Source organism: Chinchilla lanigera, unplaced genomic scaffold (assembly GCF_000276665.1).
Source record: "Chinchilla lanigera isolate Chin_1 unplaced genomic scaffold, ChiLan1.0 scaffold00122, whole genome shotgun sequence".
Lineage (NCBI taxonomy): Eukaryota > Metazoa > Chordata > Mammalia > Rodentia > Chinchillidae > Chinchilla > Chinchilla lanigera.
Genome location: NW_004955523.1, coordinates 2,179,991 through 2,199,654, shown reverse-complemented (window position 1 = coordinate 2,199,654; position 19,664 = coordinate 2,179,991). Strand labels below are relative to the sequence as shown.

General features: G+C 42.1%; 1 protein-coding gene across 3 annotated transcripts in view; it reads left to right on the top strand.

The window, feature by feature from the left end:
* The window catches only part of Psen1 (presenilin 1), an 82,209-nt gene that overhangs the window by 11,083 nt on the left and 51,462 nt on the right, over positions 1–19,664 (top strand). The gene's annotated exons all lie outside the window — the stretch shown is intronic.

Below are 19,664 nucleotides of genomic sequence, written 5' to 3'. Positions count from 1 at the left end.
TACTATGTAGCTCAGGCTGGCCTCGAACTCACAGCAACCCTCCTGCCTCAGTCTCCTGAGTGCTAGGATTGCAAGCATGCGCCACCATGCCCAGCTAGGACAGGCTTTCTTGACTTGCCAAACTTAATGTATTTGTTGAACTTCGACTGAGAACAAAGCATTATACCCTTTGGTCCCTTTGGTGGTAGGAGAGACAAGGCTGGTTTGTGTTTGTTGTTGCTTGTGTTTGTTTTGTTCTGCTAGGGAATCAAACCCAGGGCTTCCCTCATGCTAGCCAAGCCCTATACCCTGAGCCCCATGGGACTGTTAAAGACATGGATGATACGTCTCCTCCCTTTCTGTCAGATACCAACTTCTCAATTAAAACCTTCTCCGACTTCCTGAAGTGAAGCACCTCAGAGTCCACATTATTACTTTACATATTTTGTTCTTAATGCTCTTATGAGGCTGAGTACATTTTATTTACTTTTTCTAGTATCTAGCACAGTTCCTCACATTGCTCAGTGAATGTTCATTGATTGATTGCACAATGCGAGGCCAGTTGTAAAAGTTTTGCGTTCAAAGGAGGGAACTAGGAAAGGGATATAATGTATGGCCCTGGATGCAGGGCCACTTCACTGGCCGCACACTTGGACATCAGCTGTGCCTGCAGCCCTGTTAGCTGATCACCACAGGAAAGCCTGCAAAATTGCTAGAGGGTTGTGTGTGTGGAGTCAGAACTGGGGAGAGCGGGAGGCTTTCCTCACTTCAAGTAGTTATAAAGGGCCGGAATACCACCAGTCCGATCTGCCAAGCGGTAGTTGCAGGGTGGACAAACTGGAACACTTTAATGACTTGCAGCTTTTCTTTGTACTCTGAAGGTACAGAGCTCCTTACTTTTCTCCTCTGTGAAATTAGGTAGTTTACTCATTAATCTCAGAATTTTTCTCTCACTCAAAAATTTTGATATGACCAGAAGTTAGAGTGGCTAACTATCCTAGTCTGCCTGAAACTAGAGGTTCAGGAACATAGTTGTGTCACCTTAGCACAGGAATGAAATGGGACTCATTTAAGAAATGAGTAACCAAATCTTACCTGATGAGTTAGGTGCCTTGTGTAACTTCTAGTACCATTACAGTCATAAACTGTTAGATAATGTGTATTGAAGATAACACATAAAGCATTTTTCTTGTTCCAAAGGTCAAATGTCTTTGGCTTTACTTTTTCAGTTTTAGTAGATACATTGATAGACTGTGATGGGTACTCCTTTTGTGAGCTGCTATGTTTAATCTCTTGTTTTGCCTTTTTGGTACTGGGCCTTTGCACCGAGCTGCATCCCTGCCGCTTTTTTAGTGGGTGGGACCTAAGTCTCAGAATCAGCCAGGCTTGGTTTGAGCTTCTTATCTTCCTGCTTCAACCTCACAGTGCTGGATTACCAGTGTGTGCCACCACGTCAGCTGGCATAGCCATATTCTCAGAGTCTCATGTTTGAAGTTGGATGACTATTAGCTGAAAATAGTGGGAGTTTTTTTAGTCCAAGTATTGTATTTCTGGTATTTTTGTTGCTCAGTGTTTCAAACGTATACCACCTAACTTTATTAGATTTTCACATGTTGACTGTTAGCTGTGTATAACTTTTCTTTGGGTGCTTGATTTTTTTTGTTTTTTATGGTGGTGTTGGGGCTCAAACCCTGGGACTTTCACCTGCTAGGCAAGAACACTACCATGAGCTGCATTCCTATCCCTTATTTACAATTTTATTGTGAGGCAGAGTCTTGCTAAGTTGCCCAGACTGGCCTCAAACTTGAGATCTTCCTCCCTCAGCCTTGCAGATAGTTGGGATTACAGGTGTGCACACCACTGTACCTTATTGTAGGGTTTTGAAGGCTGTTTTCACTAAGCTTTCTCTGTCTCTCTGTCTCTATCTGTCTGTGTGTCTTTCTGTGTATCTCCCCCTTGTCTTCTCCCTCCCTCCCTTCCTCTCTCTCTCTCCCTGCCATTTCTCTTTTTCCTTTTATCATTACTGAAAAATCAAACCCAGAGACTCATGCATGCCAAGGAAACACTTTATTGCTAAACTATACCCTTAGTCCTTCTCTCTTTCTTTTCCTTCCTTCCTTCATTCCTTTCACAGGGTCTCACTATGTAATTCAGGCTGGCCTTGAACTTGCTTATGTAGCCCAGGCTGGCCTCAAACTCATGGCAGTCCTTCTGCCTCAGCCACCCAAATGCTGGGATTACAGGGGTGCACCACCATGCCTGGCTGTCATTGTACTAATCTAGGCTGGGAAAAGAAGAAAAAATGGGCACTGGATAATTTTCCCCTTTCATTTTCCAAGTGTTCTATTATAAAAATAGTTATCTTCTAATTTTAACTATTATTAGCTATTTTAGAAGAGGAATTTTTTAGTGGAAAGAGGACAGGTGTGGGATGTGGGGGATATCTATGGAAAGGGACCAGACATTTAAGGGTTTCTGTGATGACTGACTAGAATAACAGAGGAGTTAGAATAGCTGCTCTAGCAATAATCGTGCCTCAGATAAATCTCACTGGCTACGATACTGCCACTGTGCAAAGCTGAGCTGCTATAAAAGAAACCAGAAAAGCTACTTAGCATAAGGTCTTTGAGAGGTAGTTGGAGTTCATATTATAAATGCGTCAGGAAAACTTCAGGTGTGACTGTTAGTTTCTATTTAAAAATTGAGGGGCTGGAAGCAGATAGCTTAGTGGTAGAGTGCGCATTTAGCGTGCACAAAGCCCTGGGTGCAATCCCCAGCACCAAACCCAAAAACAAATAAAATTAAGACTGAAGTGCTGGACCGGGGATGTAACTCATTGGTGGAGTGCTTTTCTCTTCGTGTGAGGCCCTGGGTTCCCTTGCCAGCACTGCAAAGAGAAAGAAAAAGATGGGAATGTTTATACTTTTGAAAATTTTCATCACAAATATTAAAATAGGCCAGGCATGGTGGCACAGCCTGTAACCCCAGCTTTCTGGTAGTCTGATGCAGGAAGACCAGAAGTTTGAGCTAGCCCAGACAACTTAGTGAGACCTTATCTCAAAATAAGAAGGGCTGGAGATGGAGCTTAGTGTGAAGGCCCTGCATTCAATCCCCAGTACTGGAAAAAAATGAATAGTGTTTGGATTTACCCTTTAAATTTTGATTATCTGGAAAGTTCGCCCATATAAAAGTCCTGTCATTGTCAAAGACAGTTATGGCATTGTTCTCACCCTTTTACTTTTTGGAATTTTTAATTATTTTCATGTTTATTGACTGCATTTGGATAATAAATTACCTAAACACAGAGCTCTGTTCATGTTTCTGAGCTGCCCTCACAGTTTGAAGGCCACTCAAACTAGTTCAGTACCAGTCTCACAGCAAAAAAGAAAAGTAGTTCTGGAGTTTTTCTTATAGTAGCAGAAATATTCTAAAAGTTTTGCACGGTAAACCGAAGTCGGAAGTGAGTGGTCTGCATTGCCTAGGGCTGCGGAGTTCCTCTGGAAGCTCTGGGCCCCCGCCCTCTGGGGACTTCCTTTGCCTCCTGTGCTGCTGCTGCCGCAGTGCGTCTGCACCCCTCTCTCCACAGTGCGGGCGCACACCTGCAGCTTGTATGTAGAGGAGCTGTTGGTGAGGGCCTGACCTGTCACAGGAACACCGTGGAAAGTCCACGCTCCCTCTCCTCAGGGGTAGACGGCCTGCTTCCTCAGAAGAGTGCATTGAAGTGGAGGTTTCACTGCCTTCCATGGCTTTATTCTGCTTCCGACTGGAAGCTAGCCTGGCTTTTACATTTGTTTTTGCTGATGGTTGACTAGGCCATAGGGTGTGGAGATTAGAAGATAAAATGGCAAATGATTTAGCTGTTTCTAAAAGAGGGCAAAGTTTACAAGTTGTGAAGTAACTGAAGTTCTTAGTTTCCTGTATTATACATACACTGGGTACTGCTGTAACCGCCAAGGACAACGGGTATCTATAGTTCGTCTCTTCATAGACGATAAATTATCCATTATAATTCTTTGGTTTACTTTCACTATATCAAAATAATTTTTAGAGTTATATTTTTCTGTTGCAAAAGTTTTTTTTTTTTTTTTTTTTTTTTCTCCGGTACCGGGAACTCACGACCTTGCGCTTGCCAGGCAGGCGCTTTTGCCGCTGAGCTAAATCCCCAGCCCTCTGTTGCAAAAGTTTGATGAGATCTTTTGCCTTGACCTGTCATAATTTTTGTCCTAAGTTAGCCTTCATCCCATTTCTACTGATATTATAGAAATGTAACAACCTAAAGAAAGTGAAAGTGGAAAATTAAGAAGAATGAAAATTCATGGTTTTGATTTGCTGTGCACTTACAGTTTTTATGTGAGTTAACTGAGACGTTTTTGCTTTTCTAAGATATAAAAGAATAAATTTTTTGAAATAAACCTGAAACAAATTTATATTATTTTTTTAAACCTTATAGAATGTATATTTCAGTCCTGTCTTTCAGACCTTAGCATGCCTTGGGTGAACTGATAGTTGAAATAAGTTCTCTAGCCCCAACTAGAGTTTGATCCTGTAGATCTGGAATGGGACCAGACCAGACTGTGCACCTCCGACCTATCCCCAGGTCTTGACAGTGCTGCTGATTCAGCCTCCATAATTTGGGAACAACTGTATTTGCATTAATAAGTAAAAGAAAAATGACACTGAAGAAAAAATTACTAGATATATGTTGAGTCCTCAGTATATTTTTCATCTTTATTGTGACTCACATTTTCTAGTTTTTAAGGAAACATTTTCAACACCTGTTTTGATTTAGAATAGAAAATAGTCATTTTTAACTAAAAAAGAAGCCTTAAAATAGTAATCACTGAAAGACCAAAAATGACTCTTTTTATGAAAACCAGTGATGAAGAACATTTTTATAAATCTTCTTTCAGCTGCCAAATTTATGTTAAAACATGTCTGGTTTTTATAAATGAAGGTCATTTGCAGTTATCTTTCCAAATTTCAAAACATTAAATGCAGAGAACTTTAGTGAATTGTTAACAAATCGTAGAATGGCAGAAGTAGTCTCATTTTTAGATGATGGTGGGTGACTTTTTTGAGACAAGGTCTCACTGTGTAGTTGAGACTGGCCTTGGACTCGCTGTGTCGCTCACGACGATTCTCCTGCTCAGCCTCCTGAGTGCTACGATTACAGGAGTGCGTCACCGTGCCTGGCTGAGTCACTTCTTTGAGTGTGAGAAATTTTTATAAAGTTAAACAGAGCAAGCCTATCAGCTGTCTAAAATGGTGTTTTAAGTACGTTAGGACCTTGAGGGGAAAAATGTAAAGGGGTGATCTAACTTTAAACTGAGTTAGATCCACAGGCTCAGTCAGCCTCTAGCAGTGGTGTTGTCCTGTTCATAGTAAGGAAATTTTCTCAGTTATGTCAAAGTGAAGTAAGGAAAGAAAGAACTGGAAAAAAAAGAAAGAACTGAAAATCTCAGTGACGTCTACAGGAATAAGCTAGCTTTTTCATGACGCTGAAATTGAAAATCTTATGCACAGATCTTAATAATTTAGAAAGAAACTCTACGCTTAAGCCTAACACAGCAGTTCTATGAGTGTTAAGTTGTATCTCTAACCAGTGACGTCAGCTGTTCAGGGAAATGACAGCTTTCTTTGGCATTAGTATAATGATTACACTTCTTCCTCCAAGGAAAGCTTGGGCAGGTGCTGGATGGAATTGTGTGTGTTGCTGGGAACACTGGGTATGATTAATAAATGTTTCAAGTTTTCCACTTAACTTGCCAGTCCTTTCAGTTACTTGTCTAATTTATGCAGGCTTAGAACTCCACATTTCTAAGTGCAGAAATCCAAGCAATACATATGAAGTTTAATAGGGTTTATTTATGGGATCAAGTCTAGGATCTTGTGTATGCTAGGCAAGTGCTTACCACTGTGCTACATCCCAGTCTGAGCATTGATTCCTTTTAAAAATAAATATTCATTTTAAGGAACTAAATAATATTCATACTAGCTGAGTGTGGTGCTGCACACACCTGTAATCCCACCACGCGCGAAGGAGGAAGGAGCCTGAGGCAGGAGGATTGCCACGAGTTTGAGGCCAGCCTGCGCTACATACCAAGATGCTGTCTCAAAAAAACCACACACACACACACAAAAAAACCCAATAATATTCACACTACACTGTAATTCAATCAGTATAATAAAATGTGCTGTAACTTTTTAGGGATATCAATGGTTGCATGAAAATGTGTGCATAAAGAAAATATTAAGTGATAGAAATGCAATGCTAGTAAATATTCATTATGACTATGTACATATGTTGAAAAACGTTAGAATTGGGGGTGTTGTAAAAAAATAAGCTTTTCTTTGCAAAATCACCTACATTCATATTTAGTTACACAAAATTACAAACTTATGTGTGGTAAAAACTGCTCTGAATAAAGTAAATCAAATGAAGGCTTATCATACATAATGACACCAAATTCTTTTGAAGTCCGAAAAACATGAACAACTCAATAGACACATAAGGAAAAGGTAGAAACAGTATATACGGAAGAACGCTAACAAGTGTAAATATATGAAAAGCCTCGTAATAATTAAAACTGAATTTTTCACCTGCAGTGAATATTGGTACACACTGGCACTGAGGGTAGGAGAAGCACACGTTCTCATGTATTACTATTCACAGGAGTTAGTTTATTGGAGGCAAGTTGTCAATTGAATCTACAAATACATGTCTTTTGGAGATAATCTAGCAATTTAAATCTTTTGACCTGACCTTTCCACTTCTAGCAGTTTACTCTATTAAAATATTATCACAAAGCTTTTGTAAATAGGAAGAACAAGAGGATTGAAGGGAGGTAGGAAAATGGGAGAAAAAGAGTCATTACATCACATACAGGTACATATTCTCTATGATGAATGTGATCATTGTATACACCTAAAATGTACTGGTAAACTTAATAAAAAATTACATTATCACCAGAGTACCAAGCAATATAGAAAGGTACAACTTCGTGATATTGTTTGCCTGTATGTACCAGATCCTTGGTTTGAACCCCAGCATCACACACACACGCACAAAAACTGTGAGGTATTATTTGTAACAATGAGACTTTGGAGGTAATCTTGATTTTCATTATTGAGGCATTAGTCACTTACGGTTTGCCCAGTCAGTGGTGTAGGGTAATGGCTAGCAGAAGGGTCTCTTGACTCAGCTATCTCAATTTGAATCTCTGTTCTAGAACTTCTTCACTCTGTGACCCATGATAAATAATGTTGCCTTGTTAACCTTCAGTTTCTTTGTTTGTTAAATGAATTTTGAGGTATATTTACATGTCCAGAGTAGAACAGGTGTTGAATATATTAAGTGATAAAAGCAAATTGCAGAAAATGGTTTTTAAAAAAACTAAAAGTGTGTTGGGGATGTGGCTCAGTGGCAGAGTGCTTGCCTGAACAAAGCATTGAGTTCAATCCCCAGCACTGCTAAAGTAAAATAAAAATCTAGCAGCAGCCTGGCGTGGTGGCGCATGCCTGTAATCCCAGCTCTCAGGAGGCAGAGGCAGGAGGATGGTCGAGAGTTCAAGACCAGCCTGGGCTACAAAGTGAGCTCAACGCCAGCCTGAACTGCATAGCAAGACCCTGTCTCAAAAAGACCAAGAAAAAAAAAAACATCTAACAGCAAATTGTGTTGCTTACCATGTTCATGTTGTTGGCCAGAGGAGATTAGGAATTATCCTTTCTATGTTACAAACTTTTGCTTAAACTTCCCCCAGCCTACCCATGGTTCTGGGAAGTAAATCTAGGGCCTTAACACTGAGCTGCAGGGTTTTGCTAAGTTGTCCAGTTTGGGTTCAAATTTGGCAGTCCTCCTGCCTCAGCCTGCCAGTTCTGGGGTTATGGTCCTGTACCATGATGCCCAACCAGAACATTTCTTGTAATTATAGAAATAGTAAAAACAAATTTTTAAAATCCAGGCAAGTATTATACTATATTAAAAATACCTCTCCACTTTTTTGCTCCTTGAGAAATAAGCTCTTCAACTTAAAGAGTCCACAAACCTTGGGTGGCTGGACCTGTACTTACATCATGTTCTGAAGCAAAGAGAGGGGAGAAGAACTAGAGCGAAGTCCCAAACTAACACCACAGGGCTCTGAGGAAGCTGACTTCTGCAGAGCTCACTTCCTGCACACTGATCTTCCCACAGGACCCCACCCTCCCTGAAACTTACAACATTTATGTAGTGAGTAATTCTTCCCTTTGCCACTGAAATGAAATCATCTATAGTGGCTACAAGGTTGGATTCTCTTCCTCAAAACTAACCTTTAAGGGTAAAACTTTGAAATAGTTAAAATATCAAACATAAGAGGGGAGGGAAGGATCACGGGAGCATAGAGCTTTTTAGGGCAGTGAAGTTACTTTGCATGGTGCTGTCATGTAGACACACGTCATCCGCATTGGTCCAAGCTCATAGAATGTGCAGGGGTGAGCGTGAACGAGTGCCTGGGGGCTTGGGTGGGTTCTGACGGGAAAGCAGCAGCTGCTGTGATCACTGCTCTTGCTCAGGGGGAGGCGAGTGGTGGGGGAGACTGTGTACATGTGGCAGGGAGATGGGATTTTTCTCTGCTCAGTTTTGCTGTAAACCTGAAAGTGCTCTGAATCAATATTGTAAAAGAAAAAACTGAGACGTACAGATATACACCCTTTAAGTTCTTATTGTTTAGAAATGCATGCTAAAATGTTTACGAAGGAAGTGATACATCTGAGATTTGCCTCAACAATTCTGGAGCAACACTGTCAGTGGGAAAAGGATGAAACGGGATTAGCCAGCATCTGATGGTTACTGGAGCTTCGCGAACGGCACGTGGGGCTTCACCGTGTACTTCTGACCGCGGTCAAGCCCTCTCCATCATGGGAGGCATTTCACAATTAGCTTCAAAGTAGTGCTGTGCCTAAATCATTGTAGTATTTAGGTACCAAGATACTTCATTTTGGGAAATTCATCACTGTCTCTAGTATCGTCTCATTTAACAGTGTGAAAGCATCTGAACATTCTTTGATAAAGATACTTTTGAGGGGAGGGGACAGTGTCTTGTTTTGCCTTGAACTCACTATGTAACCCAGGCTGGCCTCAAACTTGGGGCAGTCCTCTTGCCTCAGCCTCCCAAGTGCTAGAATTATAGATGTGTGCCACCGCACCCAGCTGAGAAAGACAGTTTTTTGGGTGTTTTTTTTTTTTTCTTGTATGATGCAGGGGATCAAACCTAGGGCCTTGTGCATGCAAGGCAAGAACTCTACCACTGAGCCACATTCCCCAGCCCAAGTAAGACACTTTTTAAAAACATTTATTAGCTGGATATGGTAGCACACACCTGTAATCCCAGCACTCGGGAGGCCAAGGCAGGAGGATCATTGAGAGTTTGAGACCAGCCTGGTCTACAAAGTGAGCTCAAGGCCAGCCTGAACTGCATAGTGAGACCTGTCTCAAAAAGACAAACTAAGTAAATAAATAAATAAAATAAAAACTGATTTATTGTGTTACAGTTGGCAAATAGTAAAGCATATATCTTTTAACTTTTTTTTTTTTTTGGTTCAGGTACTGAGTGCAAGAACTGAGCTGATGCATTCCTGTTCCTTTTTATGTTTTTAAATTTTGAGACAGGGTCTCACTAAGTTGTCCAGGCTGGGTTCACACTTGCAGTCCTCCTTCTTCAGCCTCCCAGAGTGCTGAGATTACAGGTGTGCACCACCATGCCAGGTAATAGCTTAGACATACCTAAAATACAGAAGTTGGTAAGTTTTGACCATGGAAGTACTTTCATCACTGCTACAATCAGGAAAACAGGCATATCCTGAACTCAAAGCTCCTGTTTCTTCTTTTCTCTCTCTGCTCTTCTTTTGAAACGCAGTGAGTACAGTATCCAGTTCTGTTTCCTAGAATTTCATGTAAATGGAGTCATGCAGACTCTTTGGTCCAGTTTCTTTCATTCAGCATAATTACTTTGAGTTCATCAATGTTAATTTTTTTTTTACTGCCAAGTTGTGTTCTGTTGTATGGATATGACATGATTTTTTTGCTCCATCTACTTGTTCATATATGAGGGTCATTTTCAGTTTTTCACATACTGTAAACAAAGTGTACAAATCTTTGTATGGACATAAGCTTTGGTTTATCTTGGGTAGCTATCAAGGAGAATGTAATCCGGTATAGTAGGTTATATTTTTTTTAAGGTATTACCAGTTTTCCAATTGTGTGATCTTACCTGCCGGCCAGCCTTGTATGAGAGTGCCATTTCCTCCACGTCCTTGTCAGGACTTGGCGCAGTCAGTCTTTTTAATTTCTTAGCTCTTTGAGGAGATACGTATTAGCATCTCATTGCAGCTGTAACTTGCATTTCTGTAATGAGTGATGGTGTTGGTATCTTCGTGTGCATATTTGGTAGCTACCTCCCCGCCCTGCCTGTAGTGGGAATTGAACCCAGGGACCTCACAATGAGCTACATCTCCAGCCTTTTTTTGTTGTTATTTTGAAACAGAGTCTCACTGAATGGCTAAGTCACCCAGGCTGTGCTCAAACTTGCAGTTCTCCTGTCTCAGCCTCCTAGAATGTTGGGATTACAGGCCTGTACTACCATGCCTAGTTTATTTGATATCTTCTGATAATGTTTTTTGGTAAAGCATCTGTTCAAATCTCTTGCCTATCTTAAAATTGTTTAATTATTGAATTTTGACAGTCTATCATATTCTGGAGATAAGTCGTCGTATAATATATATGCTTCACAAATACTTTCTCCAGTCTTTGTCTTGTCTTTTTATTAATGGTATTTTTCTAATAGAGAAGTTTTAAATATCAATGAAGTCCTTTTTATCAGTTTGTTCTTTTGAGGATTATACTTCTGGTATCATTATTTAGGAAATCTCAGCCTAACGCAAGTACTCAAAAGTGTTTTCTACATTTTCTTATGGATGCTTTATAGTTTTACATCTTAGCATTTAGATCTGCTATAGCATTAGATCATTGCTATAGTCCTGTAGTCCTGTAGTTATAGTTTTACATCTTAGCATTTAGATCTGCTTAGCATTAGATCATTGCTATAGTCCTGTAGTCCCAAATATTTGGGAGGCTGAGGCAGGATAATCACTTGAACATGGGAGTTCAAGTTTAGCCTAGGCAACATAACAAGACCTAGTTTGATAAAACAGACAAAAAATTGCATCTAGGTCTCTGATCCATTTTAAGTAGATTTGTGTACAGTAGGTGGTACAAAGTATAAGTCAAAGTTCATTTCTCTGCATTTGAATATTTAGTTATTTCAGCACCAGTGTCAGTGAAAAGACTTATCTTCCAGGCAGGGCCTCTGCACCTTTGGCAAAAACCAGTTGTCCGTGAATGTCTCGGTCTGAGTCTGGCTGTCCGTTCTGTCCACTGGGCTCTGCCTTTCTCTGTGCCTGTACCACATCTTGGTGGTGACTGGAGCTGTGTGTTACGTCTCGATATTAGGTGGCATTTGCCAGAGTCATTCTTTTTCAAAGTTGCTTTTAATATTCTAGGCCCTTAGTGTTTTCCTATGAATTTTACAAGCATTTCTATTTTTAAAAACCTGCTGGAACTTTGATTGATATTTCACTGAGTCTATAGATTGGTTGGGGGGAAACTTGGTAGAATTAGCATCCTCATAATTTTGGGTCTTCCAAACCATGAACACAGTATATTTCTTACATATATTTGTGTCTCCTTTTTTAGTTAAAAAATGTTTGTTTGTTTTTTTTTTTTTGGTGTCAAGAATCGAACTCAGGACTTTGCACTTGACAGGTGGGTGCTGTGCCGCTGAGCTATACCCAGCCCCAAAAAAGTTTTTAATTGTGGTAAATAACATAAAAATTAAAGTTCAGCTGAGTATGGTGGCACATGGATGCCTATAACCCCAGCTACTTGAGAGCCGGAGGCAGAGGGTCATGAGTTTGAGGCCAGCCTGTCAGGGGAAACAAAAAATTAGTTTACCATCTTATCCAGCTTTATAGTATAGTACGTGTTGTTAACTATACTTACGTTGTTGTGAACCAGATCTCTAAAATTTTTAATCTTGCAAAACGGAAACTCCTTATTGAACAGCTCTCCATTTCCTCCTTCCTCTAATTCCTGGCACTCATGATTACACTTCTCCCTGAGTTTGACATGTAGATACTGTAGATGCTACATGTGCGTGGAATCATGCTCTGTGTGTGCACGTGCCTGTGTGTTTTATTGATTTTACTTAGAATAATTTCCTGGAGGTTCATCCATACTGTAGTATGTGAACAGGACTTTCCTTTTCTTTCTTTTTTTTTGTCTTTTTGAGACAGGGTCTCACTATGCAGTTCAGGCTGGCCTCAAGCTCACTTTGTAGCCCAGGCTGGCTTCGAACTCACAGTGATTGGCCTGCCTCAGCCCCGGAGAGCTGGGGTTACAGACATGCACCACCATGCCCGGCTTCTTCTTTTTCTTTCTTTCTTTCTTTCTGTCTGTCTGTCTGTCTGTCTTTGCTCTTTTTGGTTTTGCTTAGGTTTTGAGACAGACTTGTCCCAAACTCCTGGACTTAAGTGATCTTTTCATTCTGCCCTCCCAAGTAGCTGAAGCTGCAGGTACACACCAACACACCTGTCTAGGGTAGTCTTTTTTTTTTTTTTTTTTTTTTTGTACTGGGGACTGAACCCAGGGCTTTCACACTAAACTACACCCCAGCCTTTTTGAGACAGGGTTTCAATACGCCATTCAGGCTGGCTTTGAACTCACTTTGTAGCCCAGGCTGGCCTCAAACTTGCAGCAGTCCTCCTGCCTCAGCCTCCTGAATGCTGGGATTACAGGTGTGCACCACCACACCCGGCCAGTGTTGTCTTTTAAGGCTAATAATGTTCTGTTGTTTGTGCATACCACATTTGCTTTACTCATTTGCCAGTGGACATTTGGACTGCTTCTGCCCCTTCATGATTGTTAATAATGCCTCAGTGAACATGGGTGTGCAAATATTTCTACACACGCCTGTTTTCGACTCAGGTCTTTTGAATATATGCCTACATGTGGGCATGGTGGGCCATATGCTAATTATGTTTTTAATTTTTTGAGGGAGTGCTATATATTATTTTTGTTAATGGTTGCATTTTTTTTTCTACATTTCCACCAATAGTGCACAAAAGTTATAATTTCTTTTTTTTTTTTTTTTCCTGCTACCGTGAATCGAACTTGGGACCTTCACTTGCCAGGCAGGTGCTCTGCCACTGAGCTATACCCTCAGCCCAAAGGTTACAGTTTCTTTACCATTGCTTGTTTGTTATTTCTGATTTTGTTTTGTTTTTTAATAAAACAAATGTGGATGTCCCGGTACCAGAAAAAAAACAAAAAAAAAAACAATGGATGTACCAGGACCTTATGCATGCTAGGCAAGCAGTCTGCCACTGAGCTACACCTGCAGCTCCTATTTTCTGTTTTTTTTATTGTTGTTACTGTTTTTTGTTTGTTTTGTTTTCATTTTATACTGGGAGTTGAACCCAGGACCTTTGCACTGAGCTATATCTGCAGCTCTTTGCCTGAGACATTATCTCATTAAATCACTTATTTTCCAGGCTAGAATCAAACTTGGGATTCTCTTTCCTCAGACTCCCAGAGTGCTGGGACTATGGATATGTAGCACCATGCCTGGCTATTTTCAGTTTTATTTTGTGTAGGGGGGTAACAGTGACTATCCTAATAGTTGTGAGCTCAGATTTCACATAGAAAGATACAATTTGCAGATATTTTTCCTGTTATGTAAGTTCCCTTGTCATTCTGTGGATTATTCCTGTGATTCCGTTTTTAAGTTTGGTATAGTATCATTTGTCTATTTCTGCTTCTATTCTTTAATTTCTCTTAGCCTGTATTTTGTAATTTTCAGTGCTTAGAATGTTTTGGAGGTTACTGATGGTACCCTCAGGTTCAATAATTCCCTGATAAGAGTCACAGAATTTGAAAAACTGTTATATCCACTGCTACAGTTTATAGTGAAAGAACAGAGCCCGGAGTGTGGCGCATACCTAATCCCAGCACTTAGGAAGCTGAGGCAGGATGATTGCTGCGAGTTCGAGGCCATCCTGGGTTACCTAATGAGTTCAGGGCCAACCTGACCTACAGAGTGAGACCTTGTCACAAAACACAAAGCAAAAGAATAAAGATTAACAGTAACAACAGAAGTCATAAAAGGTAGGATCAAGGGGACACCAGGCACAAGCTTCCATTTGTCCTCCCACAGTTGTGAAGACAGTGCGTGATTTCTCCTGGCAAGTGTGTGCCACAACATACTCGGGATATTGCAGTCAGCAACACTCGCCAGGCCTGGCGTCTGGGGTACTTATAGGGGGCTGGGCCTTGGAGGCATGCTGGCCCAGCTCTATTGCCCCTTCAAAGGGCAGACTGATACTGTGTGACCCAAGGCCCTCACCACAGGCCCTGTTTAGCAGTAGCATCTTTGACACAGCCCAAAGCTTCTAAACAAAGATGTCTGATCAGATGGGATGTCCCATGGCTCAGAGGTTATCTTCCAGGAGCCAGGCAGGGCCTAGTCTGCTTTTTCTGTTTATGCAGTGTTCAGACAGCCCTGCTGAGTTGAGTTAATGCCTCTATTCCACAACAGACCTTTCACATCTCTCCACTGTTTAGGTCTCAGCTCACAGCTCTTCCTCAGGTGGGTGTTCTGTTTATTGCCACAGCAGCCCCCACGTCTTCCTCCCCACCGTGTCCACCGTGCTCTCCGTTTCTTTTTTTTTTTTTGCGGTACGGGGGATTGAACTCAACCTTGTGCTTGAGGCAGGCGCTTATGCCGCTGAGCTATATCCCCAGCCCCTCTCCCTGTTTCTGACTGTGTCTGTCTCCCCCACTTCAGAGCAGCTCTCGAGCCGGGCCTTATCCTGTTCTCTGCTATATGCCTAGCAGTGGACACACAGCTGGCACTCACTCTCGTTTTAAGTTAATGAACATAACACTTCGTACTCAGACACTAAAACAAATGTGCCTTAAGCCAAGTGGAAACACTGCAGAAGGCGCCGATAGTTTATTTCTAAAAAAAAAAAAAACAAAAAAAAGTGCTCAAGCTCCTGGTACTAAGAGAAATAAAAATTAAAATTACTCTGAGATCCACGTTTCATCTATGAGATTGGTGGAATTCCAGGCCTCTGCTAACGTGATGTTTTGGTAAGGGCATGGGGAAGTAGACATCTCTTGTGTTCTCAACCTGTACACTGCTGTACTCTGTAAGGAGGGCATTTTGCGGTATGTTTCAGAATTTGAAATGCAAATGTGCGTTAACCCAGCAGTTACACTTCAGAGGACTTACACCCCTCATAAGTATGCCCACATGTGCTGACTCACTTACAGGGGCTTCCACTGTAGCAGTGTTGTATAAGGCAAAACAGTGGAGCAAGGTAAATGTCTGTCATTAGGGAGCTGACCAAGTAATTTACGCTGCCTTCGTGTACTGGCTGTGTGTATGGGAAGGAAGAGAAGAATGAAGAGCTAGGCACTCTGGTGCATACCAGGAACCCTGCCATGTGGGAGGCTGAAGCAGGAGGATCACAAGTTCGGAGCTAGCCTGGGCAGCATACTACAGCAAGATGCTGGTCCAAGAAAAAAGAATGAAAACGTCTTTATGGACCAATTTATGTATGTATGTATGTATGTATGTATGTATGTATGTATTGTGGTGCTGGGGATCGAACCCAGGGCCTTGCGCATGCAAGGCAAAAGCTCCACCACTGAGCCACATCCCCAGCCCTCCAGTGTGTGTTTAAAATCACTACATTACGTAGATAAGAAAGCAAAGTGTGGCATATGCATTTACTAGCATTCGTGTGAAAAAGGGACATGTGTTCATATTTGCCTGTGTACACATAACAGAACTTTGAAAGGAATCTCACAAGTAATGTGGGCAGGTAGGAAAAGAGGTAGAGGGTTAAAGAGACTTTGCTGTATACCTGTTCATACTTTTGTACTTTAAAACTGTGTGTTTTACCTTTTAAATAAAGTATACCTTTAAAAAGGTAAAATATAGTTTGAAAAAATACTGTCCAGGGCCAGGGGCTATAGCTCAGCAGCACAGCACATGTCTGGCAAGCGCAAGGTTCTGAGTTCGATTGCCGGTACCAAAAAAAAAAAACTATCCGCAGTCCAGTACTACAGAGTGTAAAGGGAAGAGTGGGGAGAGGAGGGAGGAGCTGAGTGTGTTAGCATTAAGGTCAACATTTCTCTAGTCGACCATGTTCAGCCTCGAGTCGGATCAGGGTGTGGTTAAGTGCCGTTCTTCCTAAACCAGAATGTCCAGTGCTGTGAGTGAGCTTGGGACGGCCTCTCGTGGCAGACTTCCTGGTTCTTCTGTTCACACAGCCTGGCAGGAAGCCTGTGGTCCCAGGAAGAGCACAGGGGTGTGTGTGTGTTCATGTGTTTGTTTGAGACAGAGGTCTCATATGTAGTTCAGGCTGGCCTTGAACTCACAGCAGTCCTCTTGCCTGAGCCTCCCACATGCTGGGATTACAGGCGCGCGACACCACGCCTGGCAGGAGGAGCACAGGTTTTGAAGCAGGAAATTGGTGTTTCATTCTTACCCCTACTCTTTTCTCCTTGGGAAATTTGGGACAAGTTGCTCTTATGAATAAGTGAGATAAATTAGTAGTGCTTTGTAAACTATCAAATGTATAAAGAGTGCCATTATGACTTATATTTTAGTTTATAATGAACATTAGGGGCTGAGGATTTAGCTCCGTGGCACAGTGGCTGCCTGGCAAGCGAGAGGTCACGAGTTCGATTCCCGGTACCTGAAAAAAACCAAAAAAAAAAAAATAATAATGAACATCAACCCATAAAGCTGGTTAGAATTACATTGCTGAGCATGGATCACAGATGTCCCGGTTTTAGCTGATGGCTCCTCTGGGAAATAGAGGTGTGAATTTTCTCAACTCCTGCTCCTCAGCAGTGTCATGGTGTGTCCCTGTCCTTCCTCAGAACAGTGGCCGTCCAGGTTTCCGGATGGCCACTCTTACACTTGAGCTCAGCATGAGTTACCTTGTGTTCCAGAGTCTTTTATGTTTGGAATGGTTTCCTTGCCATTTGGCGGAGGGTTGGGTTCTCACAAACATTTTCTCTGCGTCTCTGTTTCCCGCGTTTTGTCCTCTACCCAGATCCTTCTCTTCTTGTGCCCTTCGTACATGCAGTTGCTTCTCTTCCCACCCTGTACTTTACCTGACACATATGCTCAAGTCTCTAACAGCTCTCAAACAACTTCTTCGGTTGCTTCTCAGCGTTTTGGTTAAGACCAAGTGTAAAATAACTTGTTCAAGTTTGAGGCCCTTTCTTGACAAACTGTTTTGGGGGAGGGTGGTGAAAGAATGATTGCCTTTCCTTCCTCAATTTCCATTCTTTTCCCACTCCATTAGAATTTACGATTTGTCTTCCTTCTGCACTGTTTCGTGAAAACTGTGGTGTGCGCTTGCCTTAGCTAAATACAGTGGCTTTCTCTTGGAGTTGTGCTCCTGTTTTGTTTCTGTGTGACATAGGTTCCTGGGTATTCATCCTTGTTCCCTGTTCTCCTAATTTCTTCTGCTGCTTTTTCCCCCAGCACATGCTGCTGACGCCCAGGGCTTATCCGCACATCTCTACCTGGTCATATTCTCACTGTGTTATTTTTCTTCCTGTCACTGGCTATAGTGAGTCTTTGTTTCAGAGATAATGGGAAGTAAAACTGAGGCAACAGCACGGGTTTGCAGGCAAAAGCTTGAATTGGGAAGTAAGAGAAAATGGGAAGGAGTTTCAGCTTGCGGAGGAGCAGAGGAGCACTGGTGGGGGCGTAGCTCTGACAGACCAGACTGTCTCCTGACAAAAAGGAGGAGTCAGCTTTAATGAGGTTCCTGGGGATAGGCAGGAGTCTGCTTCATTATTATCTCAGTTCTGGTTTTGCAGCATGGCCCCGGAGAAGCCCTGCTCTTTGAGGAGGTGATCCAGCTTGTGTGAAATGCTGACTCCTCCTTGGGCGGGGGCCATGGCAGTTCTGCAGAGGCTCTGCTGGAATCCAAGGCAACTGGGGAGTTAGGGCGACACTGGAGATTTTTAGGTGTCCATGCCGGGTAAAAGGTAGTGGTTGAACATCCCACAAATGTCTTATCTCCGTGTCCTCAGTCTTGAAAGGGATTAGATCGGTTAGGACTAATAAACCTGTACCAGCAGTCTTTAGACAGACACTCCCCAAATGACCAGTACCCCTATGTGCACAGCGAAGTAGGAGTCTGACCCAAGATTAAAGTAATGAAGGAGACAGGCACAGAATGAAAGCAGACATGCCAGGCTTTGTCCTGGTTTTAGTTACCCATGGGGCATCTGTAGGCCTAAGTGAACAGTTACTGTTTTTTTAGCAGCTTTTAAGTCCCTGATTATATTTTAAGTCCCAAACCATGTTTTTGTTTTGTTTTGTTTTCCTTTTTTTGAGACAGGGTCTCACTATGTAGTTTAGGCTGGTTTCAAACTTGTGCCAATCCTCCAGCCTCAGCCTCCCGAGTGCTGGGATTACAGGTATGCACCACCACTCCCGGCTCAAATCATGTTTTTAATGAGTAACAGTTTAAGGGCCCAGAGTTAGTTTGTCCTCTCTCTTTCTGTGATGATCGCGAGAGTTTACTTTTTTCATCATAGACTTCAGAGGCGAAGTCATCCTGGCTTCAATGCTGCACCTAGTTATTGAGATCCTAAGATTGCTGGAGGGCGTGAGGCCTAGGGGAGAAAAAGGCCATCCTTTCAGTGGAGCCTGTCCTGAGCAAAGTAAGACGTGGGCGTGCACCTGCTCTTTAACCCCCACAGTGGTCTCTGTCTCACATTCACAGCTGCTTGTGTTACTGATTAACAAGTTCATAGGATCCTGTTGTCTGTCTGTCCTGAGATTTTCATCCATTTTCGTAACTGTAGAGGCTAACACCTTGCTCCAGCTTTCTGAACCTGACGCTCCTGTTGCTGGCTGCCTGTGGGCTCTCTCACTGCAGGTATTTCAGATTCACTTACCTCTAAAGCGTTTCTCCTCTCCAGTCTGTTCATCTTCCTGTCATTGCGGTCAGCACCTGCCTAGTCCCTGATAGCTAGAAGCACCCAGAGTTGCCCTTGACTCCTTCCTGACAGTCACGTGCAATTTGTAACCAAGCCCTGTCCGGTCAACTTCTGAAATAATGTTCTTTGTACTTCTCTTTTCATTGGCACTCATATTTCTTAAAAAAAATACATAATGTGTGATTGTGTCACTTCCTCTAACCGTCACAGTCTTTATGACTTTCTGTGCCCTACAGGATAAACTCTAAAGTCCTTGGCACGGTGTAGTTTTTACAACCTGTTCCTAAAACTAACTTGCAAACATTCTAAAGGGCAGAGTGTAGATCTTAACAATTTCAGCGTTGCAGCAGCAAGGTATCTGGGGTGTCACAGAATTTCATGACACCCCAAGTGATTGCTTGTGGGGTGTGAAAATGAAGTAAAAGTGAAACCTTAGCCACCCTGAACCTGAAGAGGCCCCCTGTTGTCTTACAAACAGCAGCTAAGGAGACGGTTACGGACTTGGAGGGGAGATGATTAAGTATGATATGTGCATGTGCACACACGCCGGAGTGAAACCCATTGACTTGTGTAACCAGTATACAGCAGTAAAAAGTGTAGAGAGGGGGCCGGG